Below are 7,071 nucleotides of genomic sequence, written 5' to 3' on the forward strand. Positions count from 1 at the left end.
ATGGCAACCAGGTTTGGGGTCATGAACTCTGGCCATGAACACTGGCCTTCCCCTTACTCTCTCTCATCTTCTGTTCCTTAAAGAGGTATTGGCTCTTTTGCTCTCTCTCCATCTATACTGACTCTGGTTGTTGAATTAGTTCATAGTGAGAGAAGATACTTCTAGAAGTAAAATGACAAAAAAGTCCACAGTCATGCTGAAACATTTTTTTCAGAACCTCAAATCGTCATGGAAATGAGCAAGTGCTGAATGCTGGGCTCTCAGATGCTAGGAATTAAATAGTTTTAAAAAAGGCATGCTCCATAAATGGCCACTTCCCATATTGTGATGTCAGTGTGGTTTAAAGGTATCTGACTGGGGGATGAATAGGGAACATTAGGGCACATGCCCAAGGGGATTTATGGGGGCTGACTGGCACAGCTGAATGCATGAAGTGAGGTTGTTGAATTATTTCATAGCCAGAGCTATGTCATGTTATGGATATTTGTGATAAATCATATTTTACTTGATTGTTCTTCTAAATCGTATTCTTTTTTGCTTTTGTTAAGTCCTATCTTTATAGAGTTTCTAGAAAGGCAATAAGGGGAGTGGAAATATATAATTTGGAACTGGTCAAAGCTGAGGCTCATATCTTGGCTCTGCCACTTATTAGCTAGGTGGTTGTGCACCAGTCATTTTGCTTTTCTAGATCTTAGTTTTGTTCAGTAAATATTACCTTTCTTTTGGGAATCTTGTGAGAAATAAAGGAAATAATAATAATTTTGTTAAGTGCCTCGAATACACTAGGCAGTCAGAAATGGTGACTCTTATTTTCAGTCAAACAGAAGTGAAATTATATTGGAGTTCCTGTGAAATCTCTCTACTAGAGATACCCAACCATTCCCCATAAAGAAAGAGAGCTGCTCCTCATGATACCTGGTAATGAGTAGCAAACAAACTGATTATAATTTCAACTTGTCAGTTTTGTCTAGGTGGACCTCTGACCATTCAGAGGGGGACCATACGGTGCAAGGAAAGAAAGCAGGAGTCCCCACAGTAAATAGGCTTAGAAGAATCCAGATTCGATTATAGGTAATTTACTGTTAAAAGAATTCTTGTGGACAGAGGGTTAACAGTCCTTAGAGTATAGTTGATCTGTTTCACGTTTCTAGGTTCCTTCCACCCAGTGACTCAAAGTGGGCTGCCCTCTTAGCCTGGGAAATCCCGACAGAGGAAACTGGGTGGGGGGGGGGGCGCGGGGGCGGGGAAGGAGGCCCTTTGTGATTTTCTCAAAATGAATCACCAGTGATTACAGCCAATTCAATCTTGGATTCCTTCAACTATGTTACCTTGAAAAGTGGAAGCGCCCTTGCCTTTCCCTTTTCCTTCCTTTGTTCGCCAGCCAGCCACAAGCCCCTCGGCCCACCACACCCCTCACCTCTAACACAAAGACCTCCAGCTTGGAAGTTTCTGCGGCCCCCCTGGGGAGGAGCCTGGGGAAACCTCCTCAAGCCATTCCCACCCTCCAGGCTTTTCTGGCAGGTGCTGGTTGACTAGGTTTTCCCTCATGAGGTGTTTGTGTTTTGCGTTTCCTCTCTTTCAGTAACTCCCGATGACTGAGGTAATAATAATTGTTCCGCCAAGTTAGCAAACTCCTGGGTCGGTAAAAGTCCTGCGAGGACTTGGTTAATTGTGTTAAAGGCAAAGCAAGCTCTGTGCACAAGCCTGACTAGGCTTTCATGCTGCCTAGAACACCCGGGAAGAAAGTAGAGGAAACGAAGCCTTCCTTTGGGATTTGATGAGGAGGAGCTCCCCCGGGGGTCTGTCTGCACTACGTGGGGCCATGTCAGAGGGAAGAGGAGCTTCCTTCCTCTCGTGCACCTTCCCTCTGTCCCAGGGAGCAGACAAAATCGTGCTTTGAGGAGGGCAAAGCCGATGCCAGGACTGAACTTTGTAATTCTGTCCTATATGATCCGATTCAGCCCCAAACCCCGGAGCCCCAGCTCTAGATGGTGCAGAGCTGGGTTAGGCTCCATCCCTGCCCTCCTGGGGCTGCCTCCTAGGGAGATGGACACAGAGACACGGATGTTAAAACACACCTGCCACTTCCAAAGGTCAGCCTGGTGCTCAAAGACATGCACTAAATAAACACACCTCACCTTCACAACTTTTGCCCTAAAACCATAGCAAGAGGCTGGTCACTCACTCACTACTTTTCTTTCAACCTCCTGTCTCTCTTTTCTTTTCTGCCTCTCCTTTTTACTTAGCCTCACCCTAATCAATACACGCTGTGACATCTTGGGTCTGTATTAGTTACATTGTTACAAATGTACATTAAAATAAGTGCATAAGCCAGTAAATGTGTTCCTTCATGTACCACATACTCAGTGCGCCTCACATATTCCCAGCAGTGGGGAGACCACCCATGGGGAATGGTTGCCATATGCTGTGCCTCATGTAGGAACAGAACAGAGATCTTCCAGAGCCTGGCCACGGAGCTGGGGAGGAGGAAGGAGGTCAGTGGGGGGCAGAGGACATCCCTGAAGATTCTGAGCTGAGATTCAAATCATAAATGGGGGTTTGCTAGGGAGCCCTGGGAAAAGGGCGCTCCAGAGGGAAGGAGCAAAGAGCGCTAAGCTTCAAGTATTAGAGAAAGGAGCAAAAGAAAGGAGTAAAATATTCATTTCTTCAATAAGTATTTCACTAGTACCTACTTCCAAGCCACGTATGACATCAGTTTATCTGTTAGTTTTCTACATGATTGGTTCTGGGGGGGGATATACCAGGAAGTGTGATACATGGTGTTACTTTCAAGTTGCTTGCAATCTAGTTACACACACACACACACACACACACAGAGGCACATATACAGGTATCCAGAGACAAGCACCCAAAGAGAGCATATGATTAAGGACCAAAATAGCAGCACTGATAAGTTACTTACTGAGTTCAGAGGAGAAATTCTGTAGATAGCCCTGGCTGAGAAAGGCTTCTGGAAGGTGAGGGACTTTGAGGAAAGGGGGAGAATTTGGAGAGTGGAGGAAAGAGTTCTGGTAGGTCAGGAGGAACAGCTGCAGTGACAGGAATATATTGAACCTGACTTCACTCCCTGGCTTCTAGACCAAGGGTTGGCACGGCCTCTCCTGCAGGTTCTTCACCCAGTGCCCTGAAAGAATGTTAAAGGAGTCTGTGACTCTCCAGATATTGCATGCAAATGTTTCTGTGAATTCATATGTGCATTTTTCAGGGGAGATTATTTCTAGTTTTCATCAGATGCTCCAAAGAGTATCTCGAAATTCCTCAGGAACTTCCGCAAGTCTATTCTGATGTGCCTTTATTATCACAGGCATCCCTGTTGTTTCTTTAAAACTTGCTCTTTTTTTTTTTTTTTATTACAAGGAGAATCCAGTTTTCATAAACCTGAAGGGAAACAAAATTTCTCAGTGATTAGATTGATTTGCTCAAGGTCACTCGGTAAAAGCAGGCCTCCCCAGCAAGGTCAGACTGTGAAGCCCACCCAGGCTCTTAGCTACCATGATACCCTCCCCCACTCAGTCAGGACTCACAGGAGGTCAGTCTCACCTCCACGCTTAAGAGCTTCTTCTATTCTCAGCTTGTGAAACAACACTCTGAGTAGTTGGCCCTGATCACTGACCTTGACTTGAGTGTTAATTTTCTCCTTTTGACACCTGATTTTATTAATCATCATACTCTCCTTATAAGACCTGGTCCTTTGGAAACTGTGGTAACTGAGCATGCTTTACATACCTTCCGTACATCCCATCTTTTTATTTTTTATTTATTTTTTACAGATTTTATTTATTTATTTGACAGAGAGAGAGATAGTGAGAGCAGGAACACAAGCAGGGGGAGTGGGAGAGGGAGAAGCAGGCCTCCTGCTGAGCAGGGAGCCTGATGTGGGGCTCGATCCCAGGAGCCTTGGGACCATGACCTGAGCCGAAGGCAGATGCTTAACGACTGAGCCACCAGGGCGCCCCCATCCCATCTTTTTAATGTGATATTTCACTACAATAGCTACACATGAACCCGATGTTCATGAATCGCGGTATCACCATTTTCAAATCAATATTTATATGGACCTGATTGCAAATGCACTGTATGCAATTTTCTAAATTAACTATTCTTTTTCTTTTGATTATCCCAAAGCAGGGAGAGGATTATAACCAGGACCCACGTTCCCATCTCCTAATTTCATTTATGAGCTCATGGCCAATTCTTTTTTCCCTTAGCCCCACTATTCACTGTTCCCACCTAGATTATTTTGAAATAAATCCCACGTATATAATTTCACCCTTAAATATTTCAGCATTATACGGGATTTAAAGTAGACTTCGTTATAAATAGCACAGGCCACTTGCCAGGTCATGGAAAAGTCTTGTGCTATATACAACAGCATGTGAAAGAATTTTATTTACCAAGGCCCTAGTTGCTTCTCTGGAACATTTCTGTTGGGTCATTTCTATAGGTTAAAAGTCTTTTTGATAATGAAGGCTGTCACACTGTTGAGGATCATTCTTGCTGTGAGTTCTAGTTTTAGTGACATCAATTCAGTGCAATTATGTATGTGTAGTCAGTCGTGCTATAAAATGTTTTGAAAACATGAGTTTGTTCCAATTCCACTGATATATTAAGGAACAATTTGGACATAACTGCATTTCATGTGTGCTTATGCATGATTTCATCCCCAGGAAACAGTACGTGAATGAGAAAACGAGCCCCTGCTGGAACTGGGCTGTGTGGAAAGACACCCCACCTCCACCCCCTCCCCAAACATCCACCACCTGCCTCGGGTCATCCCGGGTGTTATAAGCCACACCTATCTACATCTGGTGCTACAGCTTTCTGTCCCATTTCACATAACCCGGCTTCCACTACTTCACAAATGCCCACGAGCTGCCATCCTTCTAATGCCCCTTTCCATAAGCAAGCGCCAGTCTTTTTCAAGGCAAAGTACAATATTTACTTCAGTATGTATGCATTTCTTCACCATTTAACATGGGGAGGCTGCGTTGCTGTTTTTATTAGATTGCTAGCCCCTTTTCTTTAATGAATCCTGGACAATTTTCCGAGTGTTGTGTCTCTCACCCAGGGTTTCTCAACCTTGGCTCTAGTGGTATTTGGGACTGGATAATTCTGTACCGTGGGGAGTGTCCCGGGCACTGTAGAATGTTTAGCAACATCCCTGGCCTTTCCCCACCACCTTCTCTTCACCACTGCCCACCAGGGTGAAAACCAAAAATGTTTGTAGACGTTGCAATTGTCCCCTGAGGAGAGGGACAAAAGTATATGAGATTTTGAGATTTTAGGAGTGATTGAGAACCTCTGCTAAAACCCCATTTCCTTTGAGCCCGGTGGTATTTATCATAGTACTTTGTATAGCATGATAATTTTCAGGAATATATGTGTCCCGACTTAGGAGAAGTGACTGTCCATAGGCAGTGAGTGCCTCAACATGAAGACTTACGCTGAGAGTATTTACCGGGCACTATTGCATTCCATTCACTTTGCATGGAGTTTACAATGTAAATTCCTTAAATTAAGAGAATGACCTCTGATAACATCTTTGCTTTCAAAGTACATAGACCTGGAACCATAAAGAATCTTATCACAAAAATAATATTAACAACAATAGCTATTATTTTTGGATATTCCTTAAGAACCAAGCACTGTGCTACAAGCCTTATATGCAGGGTCATATTTAGTCTTTTCTGGGAGCCACTATCTGTCAGCCCCCTTTAACAGGAAAGAGTTCTCTGAAGGAAAACTGAGTCCCTGAGGAACCAGGTGATTTGCCTGAGGGCAGCCATATAGCATGGGGGCGAGAGGCATCAGGACACGGTACCTCTAACTCTGAAGTCTACATCCTCATGCCTCTGGAGCTTACCTACTTAAGGATATCAGCAACTATTTTTTTTAAGAGTTTATTCATTTGAGAGAGAGAGAGAGAGCACAAGCAGGAGGAGCAGAAGGTGAAGGACAAGCAGACTCCCCGCTGAGCGGGAACCCAGACTCGGGGCTCGATCCCACGACCCAGAGATCATGACCCGAGCCCAAGGCAGATGCTTAACTGACTAAGCCACCCAGGTGCCCCAGGATATCAGCAACTATGTACTGAGCACCTACTCCTTTTACCAGAGTAGTGACTGTAACACTGATAACATAGCAAATAGCTGAAAAGCCAAAATACTCAAACGAATTAGCTCATATTACTACAACGAAGCCCTATGCTGACATCAAAAATAAGGTTGTAGAAAATGAATTCAGTGGGGAAACTTTCATGCTTTATTTACCCAACAGCGTGTGTATCTGTTTCTACAAAGAAACATAGTAGAAGGTGTTATAGTAAATCAGGAAGCACCATTATTATGTCTGCACACTAAGATTACTGATTTCTGACCTCATCATTTTGTATAACCATATTTATGAAATCTTCAGCCATGAATATGTATTATATGTATAATATGTAATATCTAAAGAAACATGCTTTTAAAGAGAAAGCTGAAGCCTGAGATAGTACAAGAGATAATAAAAAGCGAACTAGACACTTAATGAGTTCAAGTCGGATTCAATTCTAGATATATACAAAGGGTTTGCAGATGTGATTACAAAACCACTGTCAGCAATCTTAGAGAAATCAGAGACTGGGAGCAAGGCCAGGGAATTGGAGACAGGAATATGTTATTCCAGTTTTCAAAAATGAGAAAAATGTGAATTCTAAAAGCTAGAAGGCAGTGGATATAGCATTCGGAACCTGATTATTCAACACAGCCTTTGCGGACATTTAGGAAGGAGAGCTCAGCCACAGGCAGCTGGGAGTTTGCAGAGGTCCGGGTCATGCTGGCCGAACTTTATTTCCTCTTTCAAAACTTTCTTTTTGGTAGACCAATCAAATATTGCGGACATCGTGCACTTTGATTCCAGCAAGAGCATTTGATAAACAGGTGTGTGCTTGTCGTCATGGAAAGCGTGGGCTAGATGATAAATTGATGAGTTGGATTCATAGCTTCCTGAATTATTCATATTAATTACCAATGGCTACATATTGTCTGAGTGAGGAAGGTACTGTGCTAA

The sequence above is a fragment of the Eumetopias jubatus genome, unplaced genomic scaffold, assembly GCF_037043125.1.
Source record: "Eumetopias jubatus isolate StellerSeaLion01/CBP00866 unplaced genomic scaffold, mEumJub1_p1.0 scaffold_1, whole genome shotgun sequence".
Classification (NCBI taxonomy): Eukaryota; Metazoa; Chordata; class Mammalia; order Carnivora; family Otariidae; genus Eumetopias; species Eumetopias jubatus.